Source organism: Schistocerca americana, chromosome 2, assembly GCF_021461395.2.
Source record: "Schistocerca americana isolate TAMUIC-IGC-003095 chromosome 2, iqSchAmer2.1, whole genome shotgun sequence".
Lineage (NCBI taxonomy): Eukaryota > Metazoa > Arthropoda > Insecta > Orthoptera > Acrididae > Schistocerca > Schistocerca americana.
Window position 1 is genome coordinate 245,184,498 of NC_060120.1, and position 20,738 is coordinate 245,205,235.

The 20,738-nt window shown below is 46.9% G+C and overlaps 1 protein-coding gene across 1 annotated transcript in view; it reads left to right on the forward strand.

Annotated features, from left to right (window-relative positions):
• Positions 1-20,738, forward strand: part of LOC124593923 (inter-alpha-trypsin inhibitor heavy chain H4-like) — a 209,945-nt gene that overhangs the window by 37,991 nt on the left and 151,216 nt on the right. The window lies entirely within an intron of this gene.

The following is a 20,738-nucleotide window of genomic DNA, read 5'->3' on the forward strand; positions in this document are numbered from 1 at the left end:
TTGTTGTCACACGATGTTCTGCCTTCATTAAACAGTCCCACCCACGAACGCACTTTCGATGCATCCATAACTCCATCACCACATGTCTCCTTCAACTGTCGATGAATTTAATTTGGTTTCACACCACGCAAATTCAGAAAACAAATGATTGCACGCTGTTCAAGTAAGGAAAACGTCGCCATTTTAAGTATTTAAAACAGTTCTCATTCTCGCCGCTGGCGGTAAAATTCCATCTGCTGTACAGTGCTGCCATCTCTGGGACGTATTGACAATGAACGCGGCCTCATTTCAAAACAATGCGCATGTTTCTATCTCTTTCCAGTCCGGAGAAAAAAAGTCGGAGGCCTTAGAATTTGAATGCACCTCGTAATGCGCCAGGCCGACCGGCACGCCTTTCCGCTCGGGAAGCAGTGCGTTAGACCACGCTGCTACCCGGGCAGCCTTCTGTAGTCATTGCTAAGTGCCGCTCGACTGGTGTAAAGAGCGACGCCGCTGGAAAGAGGATGACTGGAAACAAGTAATTTTGGAATGGTGAACGTTGCCTGCCATGAGTAAAGTACGGAGGTGGTGGTGGTGGTGGTATGATACGGCGCTGCATTTCCTGATTAGGGTGTGGCCCTATTATTACGCTTAAGAATGCGCTAAATGTAGAAGGATATGAACAAATTTTACAGCAATGCTGACCATGCACAGGGAGGGAATAATTCGTATACGGTGATGGTTCGCATCAGCACGACAATGCATTTTGTCAGCAAGCTATATCTGTGTGCCAAAGCTTTATGGAGTGTTACATTTTAGAGATGGACTGGCCTGACAAGAGTCCCGAATGGCTACCTTTTGGATTAATTGGAAGGTGGATTTCGCTCCAGATCCCAGCGTCCATGCTCACTACCTTCTCTCGTTTCGGCTCCACAGGAAGAATGTCAGCGATATTAATACAGTCTATAGCGCTGCCAACATACCAACAGGCTACTTAACACTTCATAGAAAGTGTCCTCAGTTCAAGCCGCCACAAAGGCAAATGGCGGACACGTCCTATATCAGTGCCCATTAATAATGGTCATACGTGTAACTACAGGATGCACAATGTCTATAAAGAAAATAGTCATGATACATTCGTTGACTTCGCCTACACTCAACCAAATCGACACCTTCCAATCTAATATTGACCTTGTGCGTTGCCTATATTTTATGGTTTGGCTTACAGAAAGCAGATTCTCGACTCCACAATTCCCGTGGATATGCTTATTTTGTGGTCTCTGGTTGGCAGGATTGCGAGTTTATGGATCCAATCACTGAGGTGATATTATATTCATAAACAACAAACAAAAGCTTTCCATAATGTTGATTTTTGTTTGGCTCAAAAGCAGGCATCTTGCACCTTGCTTAGTCAGTGTTGCCACCGTATTACGCAATGACGGCGAAAAATCAGAATCAGTGACCTAACCAGCTCAAAACTCTCTAAAATGTTTCCATGTTCTCATGTTCTGCCGAGGCTCCTTTTTTTTTTTTTTTTTTTTTTTTATTCTGGTGGCTTGTAAAGTCATTGCCATAGCGTCAAACAAGCCCTACATAAGAACTGTGACGTGTTTAATGAATGAAATTCAGTTTCATATAATTTTCAATTATGACGATGGGCAATTATATGGATATCTCAGTCCATCTGAAGGACATTGAAAGCCGGCCGCGGTGGTCTAGCGGTTCTAGGCGCTCAGTCCGGTACCGCGCGACCGCTACGGTCGCAGGTTCGAATCCTGCCTCGGGCATGGATGTGTGTGATGTCCTTAGGTTGGTTAGGTTTAAGTAGTTCTAAGTTCTAGGGGACTGATGACCACAGATGTTAAGTCCCGCAGTGCTCAGAGCCATTTGAACGATTTGAAGGACATTGAAGTCTATCACAAGCTGTCGGTTCTGTTCGCATGCTATACAGGTTGAGCGGCGTTGAAATGGGAGGGGAAGAAAAGAGGGGTGGAAGGACTAAAAATATACAAAAGCAGAAAACGTTAGAAAAAGTCAGAAAAAAAGTCTAACGAATATTAATGCAATATATCAAACGATTCCGTTTGGTCAGAGGAGTACGAAATAAATTATTTAAAACAAATTTCCGCTATTTTTTTTAGCACACTTCATAAATGCTCTTTGTTGAAAAAACGACATTTCATCACGAGTGGCGACAAATTATGCAAATCTATTTATGTTGAAACTAGTGCTTGTTGTGCTATGATGTTTATGTGCTACATTTTTTTCCAGTTCAGTAACTGATAGCAAATGTCCACACAAATGAACGAGCTCCAGACCTATAGATATGTTATTTGTCACTTTCTCACCGACCCAAGTAGCTATGGAGCACGAGTCGTACTTATTGTTGTTTTTGTGACAATATGGATGCCTGTTTGAAATAGCTAGGAGGAACGCAGAAGACAAAAATTGTTCGGTGTGTGCCAAGATGGAGCGGCATGCCTGGAACATTTGCCTCCCTGGTCGCGTGTCGGGTTTGATATTGCTACAGCCAGCTGGAACATTCCCATTGTGCAAACATCGATTTCGGAAACAAGGGGTCTACATCCTCGCGAAATAGTACCATGAAATATTCAGCAGACCACCAAAACGGCTCGAGGCGCCATTCTTCAGTGTGAGACCCGTGCTGCCGCATTTCCAGCGAAGGGATTATAGATGGCGCTCGGAGTTTACGTCGGCCAGGTGGCCGTAAAGCGCACCTGGACAGCGATTTAACGAGATTCACAAGAAAGGATTTTTGAAAACGCTCACGCGCGTCGGAGCTGTCGTTCGCGGGAATACAAATACACTCAGACACGTAATATCTCTCCGGGAACTATGCATCGCTGTCGTTGTTCCTGCCGGTCAGCTTCGCGTGTTCTCTGAGGAGAAGGGACCCACAACGGAAATCTCTCCTTTTTAATGTCACAGGTCGGACTGTAAGCTTGCTTTTAGATTAGTTATGCAAAAAGCATCCTCGATTGGTCATAGATTTCATTTTTCCTCCGATGGACTTTACATTTAGTTTATATATTGTGGGTGAACATAGGTGGAGGTGTGGAGATGGAGGGATGACTGCTGGATGGAAAACTCATGCGACACCTGGATTCGAATCCAAATTAGGCCAACCGAGCTTCCTGGACTGATTTATCCACTAAAGCTCAAGCATCATCTACATCTACATACATACTCCGCAATCCACCATACGGTGCGTGGCGGAGGGTACCTCGTATCACAACTAGCATCTTCTCTCCCTGTTCAGGGAAAAATGACTGCGTATATGTCTCTGTACGAGCCCTAATCTCTCTTATCTTTGTCGTCTTTCCGCGAAATGTAAGTTGGCGGCAGTAAAATTGCACTGCAGTCAGCCTCAAATGCTGGTTCTCTAAATTTACTCAGTAGCGATTCACGAAACGAACGCCTCCTTTTCTCCAGAGACTCCCACCCGAGTTCCTGAAGAATTTCCGTAACACTCGCGTGATGATCAAACCTACCAGTAACAAATCTAGCAGCCCGCCTCTGAATTGCTTCTATGTCCTCCCTCAATCCGACCTGATATGGATCCCAAACGCTCGAGCAGTACTCAAGAATAGGTCGTATTAGTGTTTTATAAGCGGTCTCCTTTACAGATGAACCACATCTTCCCAAAATTCTACCAATGAACCGAAGACGACTATCCACCTTCCCCACAACTGCCATTACATGCTTGTCCCACTTCATATCGCTCTCCAATGTTACGCCCAAATATTTAATTGACGTGAATGTGTCAAGCGCTACATTACTAATGGAGTATTCAAACATTACGGGATTCTTTTTCCTATTCATCTGCATTAATTTACATTTATCTATATTTAGAGTTGGCTGCCATTCTTTACACCAATCACAAATCCCGTCCAAGTCATCTTGTATCCTCCTACAGTCACTCAACGACGATACCTTCCCGTACACCATAGCATCATCAGCAAACAGCCGCACATGTAGATAGCGGACCTGCCACACTTCCCTGGGGCACTTCTTATGATACTCTCACCTCCGATAAACACTCACTTGAATTTCGCCAATTTTTTTCAAAACCAGGAGCCAGGGTTTCTAATGACTGAAGATGTAACCCCTCCCTACGATCGGACGAATTTCTGTCGTTGTGAGGAGATAATTTTAACTAGACTATATAGTGGACCTGCCTTCTCAGCCATTTTCATCTGTTTATAAGCGTCGATCCCGCACCACTTTGCTTTCAATGTAACGAACCATTGATGGCGCACCACTGTAGTTTCAGATGTTCCTTTTACCATTCTATTTTGTTCTTTAAGTTCACTATCGCTATTCACTTTAAGCAGAAGTGACAAGTCATGGGATGCCTCGTAACGTCGACTCGGACCTCCCCCTGATCGGTGTAGTGCAGCAACTCGACATAGCATGGGCTCACCAATTCGTTGGAAGTCCCCAGCAGAAATTTGATCCCTACTCCCTCTATACCCGTCCACAACTGCGAAAGTGTTACCAGTGCAGGATTACGTGCAAGAGCTGACCTTTTGATTAAGTCCCACGAACAGTCGATGAAATTCATGTCGGGCGACCTGGGTCGCCAAATCATTCGGTCGAGCTGTCCATAATGTTCAAACTAGTTGTGAACAATTGTGGCCCGGTGAAATGGCACACTGTCATCCAAAAATATTCCATCGCTGTTTGGGAACGTGAAGTACATGAATAGCTGTATATGGTCTTCACGTAGCCGAGCATAATCATTCCAGTCAATAATCGGTTCACTTGGACCAGAGGACCCATTCCATTCCATGTAAACACAGCCCACATCATTACGGAGCAACCACCAGGTTGCACAGTGCCCTGTTGACGACCTGGGTCCGTGGCTTTGTGGGGCCGGCGCCAACTGAAATCGGGTCTCATCTGACCAGGCCATGGTTTTCCAATCGTCAAGGGTCCACCCAATATGCTCACAAGGCCAAGAGATTTGCTGCATTCCACGTCGTGCTGCAAGCAATGGCACTCTAGTCGTTCGTCGTCTGCTATAGCCTATTAACGCCAGATTTTGCCGCCCTGTCCTAACGGATACGCTCGTCGTATGTCCCACATTGATTCATGTGGTTATTTCAGGCATTGTTGCTTGTCTGTTAGCACTGACAACTCTACGCAAACGCCGCTGATCTCGGTCGTTAAGTGAAGGCCGGCGGCCACTGTGTTGTCCGTGCTGAGAGGTCATGCCTGAAATATAGTAGTTTCGACACACTCTTGACACAGTGAATCCCAGAATACTGAATTTTTTAACGATTTTCCAATTGGAGTGACCCATACGTCTAGCTCCAACTACCAATAAGGGTTCAAAGTTTGTTATTCCCTTTGTGCGGCCGTAATCAAGTCGGAAACCTTTTCTCATGAACCACCTGAGTACATACGATAGCTCCACCAATGCAGGGCCTTTTATACCTTGTGTGCGCGATACTACCGCCATCTGTATATGTACATATCCTTATCCCATGACTCCGTCAGCTCAGTGTAGTTTGACGCACCTACTAATATTGCTCAGGTTTTTCATTTTCATTGGTCATCTGACAGTTCTGATGCGGCCTCAGAGTAGCATTTGCAACCTACGTCCTCAGTTACTTGTTGGGCGCATTCCGATGTGTATCTTTCCCTAAATTTTAAACCTCCCAGCCCTCTCTTGTACCATGAAAGTTGTTCCCAGATGTCTTAAGCACATACCCTATCATACTGGTCCTTGTTCTTATCAGGGTTTCCCATATGTTCCTTTGTTCGACAGTTACGCAGAGAACCTCCTCATTCCTTACCTCACCTGTCCACCTAATTTTCAGCATAGTTCAAACGTTTCGATTATCTTCCTTTCCGATATTCCCACAGTCCATGTTTCACTCCCATGCAACGCTGTGCTGAAAACGTACATTCTCAGAAATTTTTCCTCCAAATTAAGGCTCCCATGTGTCAATTAAGATTAAGAACATCATGATACTTTCACCAGAAAACGACTCTTTCTAAGTCGTCATTTGGATTTTTCGCATCCCTCTCATTTTTAGTCTAATGACTTAAGAGGTGAACACGGAAAGTGCCATGACCCGATTTCGTAGAAACTTTGTTCAGTGAAAGAGGAGCGGCAATAAGCGAAGTCATGTCCTGGCTTGTTCTGTGATCGGTGTTTTTTTTTCTTTTTTTTTCCTTCTTCAAAGTCTGGCCTCTTCGGTGATTCCATAAATCGCTCCAACTAAATGGCGGGGTGGTTGTTTTGTAAAGGGGACGCCGATTTCCCTCACTATGTCACAGTTGTGAAGTGTATCTACACGGCCTGGTTACCGGTTGGACGTTACTCTACATCTTTCGTTTCTTCCTTCCTCCTTTCCTCGCTGTGCATACCTTCTGTAAGGAGGCCTTATTATTCATGTAGCGCGAGCCAACATATTTTATTCAAATTTTTATTCTCTAACAGTACTCCATAGGTCTATTAAGTTAACGAATGGATAACGGAGATGTTGTTTTCGCAATTCATATTACTAATTGCAAAATGCACATGTAATGCCACATATCGCCTAAGGTCAGGATAGGAATTCAATTAGCCGGTCTTCTCAATTTGTGAGAAGCTACAGTTTCCCAGCCTAGCAGAGAGAGAGAGAGAGAGAGAGAGAGAGAGAGAGAGAGAGAGAGAGAGGGCGGCGGGACGCAAGCATTCGACCTTCGCCACGGTCACAAATGTGCAACTTCAAGTGGTCCTCAGGGATGATGCAGCCACCACCCTCGCAGGTTCCCACAACTCGGCAACTCGGGGCTGCACTTGTAACGGGAGGCAACGTGCCGGGCGGCTTGACAACGCTCGTGCAAAGACGCGACGCCTACGTAGAGGAGCCTCTACCTCACTTAAAGAAAGCGGTGACTCGAAATTTTACGTGGGAACTGCAAATTGCAGCGTCGTAACGGCTGCTCTGAAACGCGGCTAGAAAGACGATTAGCTTGTGCCCGTGCCCCCGATCACAAAATAAACAAGGAATCTCTCTCTCTGGCGCTCTGTCGAAATCTTGAAATTTCATTGCTGTGGTGGTCGCAGACTCGGCAAAACTCGGCCAGAAATTGGATGGCACTCGGAATCATCACGTCATTGGTGGATGACTCGTAAGCTTTTCCAAAACTGGAGAGAGAATTTAGAATGTCTGTTTAAAAACACACTCCCTTCTGCCTCCACAAACGACGGCATTGCTGACAGCCTCGCGGGCCGCACACGCAAAGATGGGACCAGTACGTTATTAACTGACGCTCACAAAAATGGTTCAAGTGGCTCTGAGCACTATGGGACAACATCTAAGGTTATCAGTCCCCTAGAACTTAGAACTACTTAAACCTAACTATCCTAAGGACATCACACACATCCATCCCCGAGGCAGGATTCGAACCTGCGACCGCAGTAGTCGCGCGGTTCCGGACTGAAGCGCCTAGAACCGCTCGGCCACCGCGGCTGGCTGACGCTCACAGCCAGCGCTCACGCAGCCGAGTACTGGAAGTTTATTTGGTGAGGTTCGGCCAGCAATGCTTTTGCACAGAATGGTTCAGGGGACGCGGTATTTGTTAACTTTGCGCCGTTATTCGTTTCACTAATGATTTCCTCACTTAGTTGTTTGATATGCAGGCTGCACTTAACTTCTCTGAACGGTGTTCGTTCTTCCGAGTACACTTTTCATTAGCACTTTAAGATACACGCTTCACTTGAGCACTGGCAGTATTCATTACGTGATCCTAAAATTGGTACCAAGATCGGAATTAAACATAGCTGTTTTCTATCTCTGCATTTATGCTATCTTGTTGGTTTTGCGAGTTGAATGCTACGGTAAGAAAGGAAGAATGAGTTGATTGTTGGTGTTAATAACGATCATCCTCCTTTATCTCCTCTGCATTACTGCAGATGACGTGTCACTGTGCACATTTGTCCTGTGCATGCAGTACACGTGAGGCGTCTAGTTGTTTCCACTGCACTGTGTGGAATACGAAGGTTCTGTTACAGTTCACTAACCTGCTGTCCTCGAGTTGATGTCCCCAGCTCAGAAAACAGCACGCAGGTCGTAGGTTCTGTATCTTGAGGCTGAAACTGACTTTCAGCAAGGTTCTGTTCTGAAATAATGTATCACTTCTTTGGGATGCCACTCGCGTATTTTAATATAGCCACACGAGAAGACTACATGATCTTAATACAACACCTTCTGATACAGCAAAGTACATGATCAAACACAATGTTTACGAAAATGTATCTTTACACTATTAGTGGCACGTGTCTGTGCCTAATGACTACCGGAGTGAATCTTTTAATACTGAATACTGGCAAATACATCCTGCCACAGACAACTTGACTGTACATCTCGACTGCCTAATCCAGAGTGACGAACAGCCCGAAACACTTCGCGCGCCATACCAGAAAAGGTGTGACCCGAACGCTTCCGAAGCGCTTCGTCTGCACTTTCGTCAGTCTTTTGTTTTTGATTTAAATTGTTTTTAATAATTCTAAAATGTCTGATTGATAGTCAGCTGTTGAGAGATATTTATATAAAAAAGTCATTCCAGTGAGTAGTTTAACTAATAATAATAACTATACTTTAACGTTTTGGCGCCCTTGCTCCGAACACAGCAGCCAATCACAGAGCAGTAGCATTATGCAGGCGGTCTTTCTCACGGGAATGGTACCGAATCTAACATCTGTCACAGGTACCTCACACCACATTTCGTCATCTACATACTTCTTGCATCTCCACTGCTCTGGAAACAGCTTCTTGGAGCCTAGTATGATGGCTGACTAAGTCAGAAATATTACAATGCTCATTAAGGTGATTAGTATCATCTTTTTATTGTGTCCGCCTTCTTGGACACTGAAGCGGCTAGTAAAAATACAATTAATTAGAACACTCTGAATAAGTAATACTCTATTAATTACAACAAAATTTATCTTTGCTCTCAAGGCTCGGCTGTAGCTATGAAACTGCACACGTGGACTTGCGGTTTAGAACAAGTTAAATGAGCCACCAGTTCCTACTGTCGAATTGTTACAAGTTCGGAATGGCCGTGGCTTCACTACAGTCGCGAGAAAACGTAAGTTCGTAGACACTTGTTGACATAGTTCTGATAGCGTTGGCATGTAGGCACAGTTCGCAGGAGACGGAAGTCTCTTCTTTGCCCGGTGGGTTGGCACGGGCTGTGTCACGGGTAGGCAGCACAGCGACTGTGCGCCGACAGGATTCCTGGAAGTGGGCAGGCTGCGACCTCGAACAGAAGTGCCATCCTGGCTTCTGGCGGCGCTCTCAGGGCAGAGGCAGCGGGGGCGCCTCAGAACTACGGGAGGCTTGAGAATGAGATTTTCACTCTTCAGTGGAGTGTGCGCTGATAAGAAACTTCCTGGCAGATTAAAACTGTGTGCCGGACCGAGACTCGAACTTTCCCGCGAAAGGCAAAGGTCCCGAGATCGAGTCTCGGTCGGGCACACAGTTTTAATCTGCCAGGAAGTTGCGGGAGGCTTCTTCCTAGCACCTCATTGGGGCCTCGAGATTCCACTTTGCTGTGCAGTATCTCTGCAGTGGTCGATACTTCTTGCACCGCTCTCAATACTCGACGACACCGCACTTTTATAAACATGCATTTTCATTTAATACTTATGTGCCTTCCTTAACTGAAATGTGCTGTCAAGTGGTGGTTGCTTCTGTATTTCATGCACGATTGCTATCTTTTACAGGTGGTGCCTACCAATGTTAAATTCAGACTGTATAAAGCGTCATCTGTTGCGTGATTTATTTCATTACATTTTAAAAGTGAATTTACATGATTGCATAGGGAGCTTCACTACGCTTTGCAATCAAGGGACTTTAATTTTGCATCCCACAAGGGAAACTCGCTATCGCACCCGCATCAGATTTAGTGATAAAAGGGCCTAGTGGACAGCCGGTCAAAATCTGAAAACAGATCAAGCATGGAAACAGGAAGGTGGTGTACTGGAAACGGTGAATGATCCAAGAACAAGAGAAACCGGGAAGTTAGAGGAGTCGGTGGTTACGGTGTTAGATTGCCAAGCGGGCGAGCCGTATTCAAACCTCCTTAGTGCCAATTTTTTCCGCTCTTCGCTTCATTCAAATTTGCATTTTTGACTTGGTGTAACGTCCGTTTGCAACAACGAAGTGTAATGTAGGGACCTATAATGACAGTTGATTCTGCACACCTACTCAATTGGCAGCCGAAAGGAAGTGGCTTTCGTATGGGAACAGCAAGTGTTTGATGACGAAGTGGCAAGGCACCCGAATCCTCCACCGGAAAACACGTCTGGTGTGTCATATACTGCATTAGTGACAGTACGTGTGTCGTGTGGCAGGAATCTCTTACCGACGCACCGAATTTGTGCGACTGGTAGGTGAGTGAGACATGCCTCCTTGCCCGATATAGGCGTTCGTATGAATGTGAATGTAATCACTCCCAGGGAAATGCTGAAAACACGGTAGTTTGTCACATAAGCTACAACAAATGAACGCAACATTTCACAGTCACACAACTTCTTTGTGCTTTGTCAAAAATTAGATTTTTAACGTTTTTGAAGTTGCGTTCCATTTTGCAAGTATTCTTGAATTCACTTGTTGTAACATAGTTCGCACCACTTCATTTGTGGTTTCTCGTTTCTGTGAGATGTCTACGTGGCATGTTCTCACTATTCATCATATTTAATTGAGACGGTAACGCATTCTTACCACATCATTCACATTTATAACCAGTGTATAGCATGACAACTGCCAAGACTACAGAAAGAGAACAAACATTTCAGTGAACTGGACGGACAGTTCATAATGTCGTGGAAAAAATGAAGCTTCCTGTCGGAGGTGTGTGCACTAAAACTACACTACTGGCCATTAAAATTGCTACACCACGAAGATGACGTGCTACAGGCGCGAAATTTAACCGACGGGAAGAAGATGATGTGATATGCAAATGATTAGCTTTTCAGAGCATTAACACAAGGTTGGCGCCGGTGGCGACACCACAACGTGCTGACAAGAGGAAAGTTTCCAAACGATTTATCATACACAAACAGCAGTTGACCGGCGTTGCCTGGTGAAACGTTGTTGTGATGCCTCGTGTAAGGAGGAGAAATGCATACCACCACGTTTCCGACTTTGATAAAGGTCGGATTGTAGCCTATCGCGATTGCGGATTATCGAATCGCGACATTGCTGCTCGCGATGGTCGAGATTCAATTATTGTTAGTATAATATGCAATCGGTGGGTTCAGAAGGGTAATACGGAACGCCGTGCTGGATCCCAACGGCCTCGTATCACTAGCAGTCGAGATGACAGGCATCTTATCCGCATGGCTGTAACGGATCGTGCAGCCACGTCTGGATCCCTGAGTCAACAGATGGGGACGTTTGCAAGACAACCACCATCTGCACGAACAGTTCGACGACGTTTCCACCAGCATGGACTATCAGCTCGGATACCATGGCTGCGGTTACCCTTGACGCTGCATCACAGACAGGAGCGCCTGCGATGGTGTACTCCACGTCGAACCTGCGTGCACGAATGGCAAAACGTCATTTTTTTCGGATGAATCCAGGTTCTGTCTACAGCATCATGATGGTTGCATCCGTGTTTGGCGACATCGCGGTGAACGCACATTAGAAGCGTGTATTCGTCACCGCCATACCGGCGTATCACCCGGCGTGATGGTATGGGTGCCATTGGTTACACATCTCGCATTGACGGCACTTTGAACAGTGGACGTTACATTTCAGATGTGTTACGACCCGTGGCTCTACCCTTCATTCGATACCTGCGATACCCTACATTTCAGCATGATAACGCACGACCGCATGTTGCAGGCCCTGTACGGGCCTTTCTGGATACAGAAAATGTTCGACTGCTGCCCTGGCCAGCACATTCTCCAGATCTCTCACCAATTGAAAACGTCTGGTCAATGGTGGCCGAGCAACTGGCTCGTCACAATACGCCGGTCACTACCCTTGATGAACTGTGGTATCGTGTTGAAGCTGCATGTTCAGCTGTACTTGTACACGCCATCCAAGCTCTGTTTGACTCAATGCCCAGTCGTATCAAGGCCGTTATTACGGCCAGAGGAGGTTGTTCTGGGCGCTGACTTCACAGGATCTATGCACCCAAATTGCGTGAAAATGTAATCTCATATCAATTCTAGTATGGTATATTTGTCCAATGAAAATCCGTTTATCATCTGCATTTCTTCTTGGTGTAGCAATTTTAATGGCCAGTAGTGTACAACCACCTCACCTCATAGTTGGCCCCAGAGTGGCAGCCAGCAGAGCGGCGGAGTTGCCCGAAGTTGCGGGCAGCGGGTTTTCAGGTATGCGGGTGGGCGCCTCCCGTTACGGCCGTGGGAGGCGCCTAATACAGCTCGCGGCCGGCAAATGAATCGGCCCGGCTGAATGGACGCGCGCCCGCGGGCCACGGCCCGCCGCCCCCTTGCTATGCCGGCCGGCTGCGCGGCAATTATGTAAAGGCGATGCAAATCCCGGCAGGGGCCCGTCATCAGCAATGGAAATGGGGGGCGCCGCCGTCTTCGGGCAGGCGAGCCACGTCCGCGCGTCGCGCCTATCTGACCGCGCTGTCTCCGCCGCTGCTCCGACCTGTCCGTCTGTCCGGCCGACACTTCCCAGCCCTTGACACTCTTCGCGCCATCCCATTACTGCAAAGGAGAGCTTGGCGTTCAGCATGGGCCAGGGCTTCTCATCGAAGGCCAAGTAGGCTAATTTCCCAGCGCGGTTCTCACTGAGGTGACGTGGTATGCGATGCGATACGATACGAGGGGCGCTTTGCTGAAAGTAAGTTGGCTGGTTCAGGATTCCAATACACGATATTATCTCCACTCTTTTGGAAACAAAACCCTACTTTCCAACAAAATCTCCGTCCCAGAATGGAACTTTCACTCTGCAGCGGCGTGTGCGCTGATGCGAAACTTCCTGGCAGATTAAAACTATGTGCCGGAACGAGACTCGAACTCGTGAACTTTGTCTTTCGCGGTCAAGTGCTCCACCGACTGAGCTACCCAGAAAGACTCACAGCCCGTCCTCACAGCTTCAATTCTTCCAGTACCTCGTTTCCTACGTTCTAAACTTCACAAAATCTCCGTTTAATGCGACGGCCTTACGCCACCTTACTGGGAGGGCCTATATGCCTGCATGGTACTACTGGTAGAGGTCGGAGCCAACGTTTTGCTGCATCAGTATTCTGGAAGGTGCGAGGTCCAGGCTATATCGGGGATTAGTACGCCAGCTGGTGGATGAGTGTGCCAGTACCACCATAAGAGACGTTCAGTTGTGCAACAAGGTGTTTGATTGTGACCCGTCGATCACCTCGAATGAGAGTGTCCGTGCGTTCTAATATTGCAGGAGTCACAGCTGTGTGTTGGACCGCCGACACGCTGACGGACCCCACAGCCAACGACTCACCGTGCTTTTGTTCACTGTCAAGTCTTTGTAGACGTTCAGTAAGCGCCTACAATTATATGTGATGCTCTGGTTTTCCGCCAAAAGAAATTCAATGACAGGTCTGGGCCTGGAAGCCTGGAACGCACCTGTGTTACAGGCACAATTTTGAACGCCACGTATAGAGACGTGTAAGCTGTGGGGGCTGAAGCGGAAATATTCCACGCTATTTGTATGTCCATCCTTGTGCCAGGAGGTCTGGGGCACTACGGCCGTTCGCTGTTGTAAGAAAATGGAACACCTACAACCGGCCTTAATGTTGTCATTTATGGTGTAGCTACTATTTTCGACCCTTCAGCGCCCCATGTTTGGTGTTACTTAATACCGAAGCTGGCAGCTGCACAGTAAATGACAATATAAGGACGGCTATAGCTGTTTCATTTTCTTAAAATATTCAACGATGTCCCACGACAAATTCCGCATTTTTCCAACCGAAATTGGTAGGTAAAATAAACGTGTTGCGTTAATTATTGAAGGCCCCTCATATGAAACGTGATGCGACTAGAGATACGACGCAGAAGCAAACCACATCGCTGTAACGTATAGAAACGTAGTTGGAGTGCCGTAATTGGTTCACTCTGGGACGAGAGATCGCTTCATTGTAAGTAAAATACATTGAAGATGGCTGTTTTAGCCAAAATCTAGATATGCGAGAGTAATAAAAACTAATGGGACTGCCAATTAACAATCGACAGTTTGAACTGTTTCTTTAATAGTTATGTCATGTAGAGCTTTTTGAAAGAAGTTTTCTCCATTTGACCGTAAACTGCTATTCACTTGCCGGCCGCGGTGGTCTAGCGGTTCTGGCGCTGCAGTCCGGAACCGCGGGACTGCTACGGTCGCAGGTTCGAATCCTGCCTTGGGCATGGGTGTGTGTGATGTCCTTAGGTTAGTTAGGTTTAAGTAGTTCTAAGTTCTAGGGGACTGATGACCTCAGTAGTTAAGTCCCATAGTGCTCAGAGCCATTTGAACCACTTTTGTACGTTGGTACTGTTGCAGCGAAAATGTTGTAGTTCGATAAATTACGACCGGAGAAGCAGCACCGCCTTTCATAATAGCGCCCGCCAGTAGCTGATGCACACGATATGAAGTTTTGTGTTACAAACAGTGACAGATACTGTAAGATCTGAAACCCAAAATCAAACCGGCATCCAAAATCTTTGATCTGCTGGAACGTACAGAACAGTCTTGATGTCGCTCCAGGTAATTCATCTTTCTGATGGGATGAAAAAGCACCTCAAATGTTTTTTTTTTATTCCAGTCTTTGACCACAATATCAATTATTTTGACGATGACCGGTTTCATTACGGCCTTATCACTTTAGGACATGGTGTAGAAAAAGATCTGAGAATGGCAATTACTGACTGAAACCGTTCATCGTCAAAAGAACTGATATTATGATCAAAGACTGGAATAAAAAACATTTGACAGTATTGGATCACTCACTGTTCATATACGCGACTATGTCTCAGCTGGTGTAAAAGCATCTACCTGAATATCGCGGTTGTGGAGGCTGCGCAAGAGTGGATGCCCTCAGTGGCACAAAGCATCTTACACAACGGAATGAGGTAGTTTGTCAAGAGATAGATCAACTGCGTAGGGGCTGAGGGAGATGATGTAAAGAAATGTTACTTGCAGTAGCCTTCGTCTGGTAAAGCTTTATTCTTTAAAAAATCGATAACTCATGTATGAAGGACCTTCAAACGTCTGATTACTTCACAAATGAGTCAATGTATTAAATATTTGACGTTAAGCATGTAAATGATAAAAAGTCTGAAGTTTGTTGGACGTGTGCGAAGTGCTGCTATTCTCAAATACTGGATGAATTAAGTCCGGGTCTTTGCCTTTAGTTATGCTGCCTCAAGAGAAATACAGTTTATAAATGTAGTACTTGTGTTATTGTGTTAAACTTTTAACATAACATTTTACCTCTTAATGAGAAGATGATGACAGCATTTAAATTTTTTAAATTCCGCCAGTAGTTACGTAAAATACTAAAAATCAAATTTTTGTTGTCCCTGGAAGGCGTTAGCCAACCTGCAATTGGTTCCGGGAAAGTCACCTAGCATTACACTCGTAGATACTCCGGATTCCACCTTACAGTGTCTGACGGAAGATATCTGTCCTCCTCCTCTTCCTTCCCTCCTCCTACTGCTCATCGTCCACCTCCTCTGTTCAGTTCGCGAATGATACTTTGGTAGAGCGACTGTCGATAAGTTTCCATATGAGTTCTGATTTCACTGATATTTTTCACGAGTCATAAGTGGGAGGAGTAAGTACGCTCTCGGAATTGTTACAGAAACCTTCTCCGTGATTAGCCTCTCTTGTTGCGTCTACCACAGGAGTTTGTTGAGCATCTCCAGAAGACTCTCGTGGTTTCTAAACCATCCCGTGACGAAAGGAGCCGTTCTTCTTTGGACATTCGCTCTTGTGTTAACCCTACTTGGTATGGGTCTAGATTGATAATAAATAGGCCGCAAAAATGTTTTTGTGAGCCAGTTCATTCGTGGATGAATTACTACATACACTGATCGGTCAAAACATTATGACGACTTTCCACTGCGACGTCAGATGTCACCTGGTTGCGTTGCGGGAACGTGACGCGGCAACAAAAGTATGTAAGCGGAGCATACACGGACGGGGGATCACCCCAGTGAAGATATGAGCTGCGAATGTGGAAATGAAATGAACGTATGGCATTGTTGGCCGGGAGGCCCCGTCCAGGGACGTTCGGCCGCCATGTGCAAATCTTATTGCAGGTGGCGCCACATTGGGCGATTTGCGTCTACGTGGTGATGAAGGAAAAACAACACCCAGTCCACGGACGGAGAAAATCTCCAACCCGGCGAGGATCGAACCCGGTCCCGTTGCAGGGTAGGCAAGCACGCTACTACTCAGCTAAGCAGGCGGACTGCAATCGGGGAATCAATGGAGGTAAGAGGCTCTGACAAAGGGCAGTGTTGTGACTTGGCGAGACAGCCAAGCCACTACGAGGTAGCCGAAAGGCACGCGTTTAAGCTCACGCAGGATGGCGTGTGGTCTGGAACAGGTCAGGGATATGAGACTAGCAAAAATAGTACGTATCTGTTGGAATACTTAACTTTAATCCAATATTGGTGAACATCGGTCTGACTGTACGCGCATCACAAGATAAATAGCAGTTGATAATGGCGCCTTGCTAGGTCGTAGCAAATGACGTATCTGAAGGCTATGCTAACTATCGTCTCGGCAAATGAGAGCGTAATTTGTCCGTGAACCATCGCTAGCAAAGTCGGCTGTACAACTGGGCCGAGTGCTAGGAAGACACTCTAGACCTGCCGTGTGGCGGCGCTCGGTCTGCAATCACTGATAGTGGCGACACGCGGGTCCGACGTATACTAACGGACCGCGGCCGATTTAAAGGCTACCACCTAGCAAGTGTGGTGTCTGGCGGTGACACCACAGGCAGATTATTATCACGCGTAGCCTATGAACGACTAACTAGGAAACGGCGAATATGGTTGAATGTTCACGTGCTACTGCGGTGAGCGTCTACGGAAAGAGGTAAGAGAGTGAAGCTATCGCTAGGCGCTAAATGGTTGGACGTCCACGACTCTTCACAGAACGTGGGGTTCTGAGGCTTGTCTCCTCTGTAATGTAAGACAGATTGTGATGTGTGGTATCTCTGGCGGAAGACCAAAATGCTGGTGCACTCACAAGTGTTTCGGAGCTCACAGTTCATCGTACTTTGTTGGACATGGAGTTCCGCAGCAGACCACCCCTACGTGTTCACACGCAAACAAGCGACATCGTCAGTTACGACTCCAGTGGGCAAGGCACCATCGGGATTCGACCGTCGGTCAATGGAAACCCGCCAGCTCTTCGGCAATCACGTTTTTGTTACACTAGGTCGTCTCCACAAACGTCGTCATCGAGGTGAATGGCGGCTCGAAGAGTGCAGAGCGCCACGGACGCAGGCTGGTGGTAGCAGTATCATGCTATGGGAGAAATTCTCCTGCGCTCCTGTGGTAGCAATCGAAGACACGATGAAAGCTGCGAACCACCTACATCCCTTCATGCTTGATAACTTTCACGACGGCGATATCTTTCAGCAGTACAACTTTCGTATCTCGGAGCCCTGCCGTGTTACTGTGGTTTAAGGAGCATTATAGTGAAACTACGTTGATGTCTCGGCGACCAAATTCGCCTGATGCAAATCCTATAGAACCTAACTGGAACGCTATCGGGCACCATCACCGTGTACGCAACTCTGCGATCTATTATTTACGCGAGTAAATGACCTGTGCGCAGACATCTAATGCCATATACCTCCACAAATCTGCCAACAAGCTGTTGGATCCCTGATAATCAGAATGACTGATGAATTTAGTTCGAAAGGCGGACAAACAAGCTGTTAAGCAGGTGGTCACAAGGGTTTGGCTCACCAGTGTATACTTCCGGTGAATATCAGGCCGGCCTCTGATTTTATGTGCTCTTTTCGCTTCACGTCGCTCCGGACGGTTACACATACGTACTTTACGGCAGTTCCTGTTTCCAGTGATTTGTCCCCCGTAGTGTAATCGAACAGTTGAAGATCCCTTCGCTTATTTATGCACAGTTCGTTGCATTTATTTGCGTTGACAGTCTGTTTCAGTCCCTCCACCAATCTTCTTCAAGTCTTCCTACATGCAACAGCATCATTTACCAATGGGCTCACGGAGCCTGCAACATTATGCACCACTTCATTACAGTAAATTGTAAACAAAAGTGCCCTTACTGCATACGCATGGGGTGCTGCTGAGATTACCGTCACATGTCAATTTTATTCATTTGCATCTACATATACATTGATGCACTGCGAATCACAATTATATACTTGCCGGCCGCGGTGGTCGTGCGGTTCTAGGCGCTGCAGTCGGGAACCGCGAGACTGCTACGGTCGCAGGTTCGAATCCTGCCTCGGGCATGGATGTGTGTAATGTCCTTAGGTTGGTTAGGTTTAAGTAGTTCTAAGTTCTAGGGGACTGATGACCTAAGATGTTAAGTCCCATAGTGCTCAGAGCCATTTGAGCCATTTGAACCATTTGAGCCAATCATATACTTGACAGAGGGTTCTCTATTGTTCCAGTCTCGAACAGCGTCTGGAAAAACGAACACCTACATCTTTCTGTGCGAACTGTAATTTTCCTTATTTTATCGTGATGATCGTTTCTCCTTATGTAGGCCGGCGCCAAAAAAGTATCCTCACATTCGGAGGAGAAAGTTGGTGATTGAAATTTCGTGTGAAGATTCTGCCGAAATGAAAATCGTCTTTGTTTTAATGATGTCCACCCCAAGCCCGGATCATATCAGTGGCACTCTCTCCCCTGTGTCGCGGTAATACAAAACGTGCTGCTCATTAAAAACGACGCGTTGAGTTCTATGTACATGGAAATACTGTAAGAAATTACAGATATTGTCCGATACACCATAAGCTCGTATTTTAACTAAAGACAGTGCGAAAATATATTACTTGCTTACGGGAAGTCAAACAACACGGTGTCAACACGAGCGGATTTTTCTACAGCGCATGGATCTCGCGGACGAATTTGGCGATCTGAGTTTTGCAAGATCTCTGTTTGCGGAATCCATGTTGGTTTTTATGGAGAAGATTGTTGGACTTGATGGGCTAGTAGTAAAGTCGCAGGATTGAATCCTAATGAGAAACTAGAATTTTTCAGTCGGCCTGTAGGCTGGCCGTCACTTCTCAAAGATGTGAAGACATGCCAGGAAAGACACGTGGTTCGGAATGTAATTTAAACTTAGTCCTGTTTCCTCGATACCACTACTGGGGTAGGATAAGGTCGTGCAAGTCGGTGAAGCGGCGTCCGAATGAAAGAACTCGCCAACAGGTAGCTGAACTCTCCCTCCACACGCTACATTCGTAGTGCCCCTGCCATTATACCCATTACTCGCGGCAGACAATCCACAGAGTCCCGTAAGAGTTCAGGCAAATCGTGTGCATTCGCACTGAAGGTCATCAGCCGGTTAGCCCTAAACGACATGAAGATGGTATCTGATCTTTCGGACATGTCCGAAAGAACAGATGCCATCTTCGTATCCTGATTTAGGTTTTCCGTGATTTCCCTAAATCGCTCGGGGCAAGTACCGGGATTGTTCCTTTGAAAGGGCACGGCCGACCGCCTTCCCCAATCCGATAAGACCGATGGCCTCCCTGTTTTGTCTCCTCCCCCAAACAACCCAACCCTGTCGCTCATCCCGCACAGCACTCTGTGTGCAGCCCAGTCTATCAGCTAACAGCTCTTCAAAAAGGCAGTTAGGCCTGTACGGTTTTTCCAGTGTCGGATCCTTTTCAGGACCTTTCTTTATTGTTACTAAATTTGCCCTCTTCCAAGTGGCCCGGAATTTGTGTAGTCCACTGCCTACACTTTCCGACTTGCCCTCGTACGTCGCCCGACAGCGCCGCAGCGCCTCGAGCCAAGCCGGGGCCCGGACCCAGGCGCTCCGCCACGTACGGCGGCCGCGTGCGTGCGCTGCCCGCCGCCGCTTTTAATATTTAACACCCGCGCCGGTCCGCCCGCGCCTGCCCTGGGCGGAGCCGCGAGCTACACGCGGCCGGCCGCACATACATACATACAGGCACACGCGGCTTGTGGCTGCAGCTCAGCTAGCAGCGCGACGTGCGCCAGCGGCGCATCTGGACCGGGCCACCGACAGCCGACAGCCGTTCCATCTGAGGCTGCGCGCTCATCGGCATGCCGGCCGACGCCCGCGCCCGCTGCGGCGGTCCCACAAACTACGGACGCAGGTATTCACCGCCTGGTCTCCTGCCAACTACTGCCGCCTCTTCCCGCTGGCAGTCCCCGCTGAAATGTAACACATTATCCGTCACTGGCAAGTGGCGCTCTCCATCCCTAACCGGGAGTCGTATGTTTTTCCTTGCTGTATTGTCCAGTGTGGAAACACAACATGAATACTGAGCGGAAAAGGGAAGGAAAGTCTAGAATTTGTAACGTGTTGTACAGTAGGACGACGAAGGGGAAAAACAAAATAGCATGTGACGAAAAAAGAAGCAAGAGAAGAGAAAATGACAAGGGGTCTCGAGTAAGTTAATTGGTTACACATTATTACGACAGGCCAAGTAACACCAGTTGAATGCTGCACTACACTTCAAAGTAACACAGATACGTAACGGTATTTTTCAAAGAGGTCACCAAGTCTCTGTGATCAACCCCGGAAGGTACTACCAATCGTCCAATTCGCTTTGAG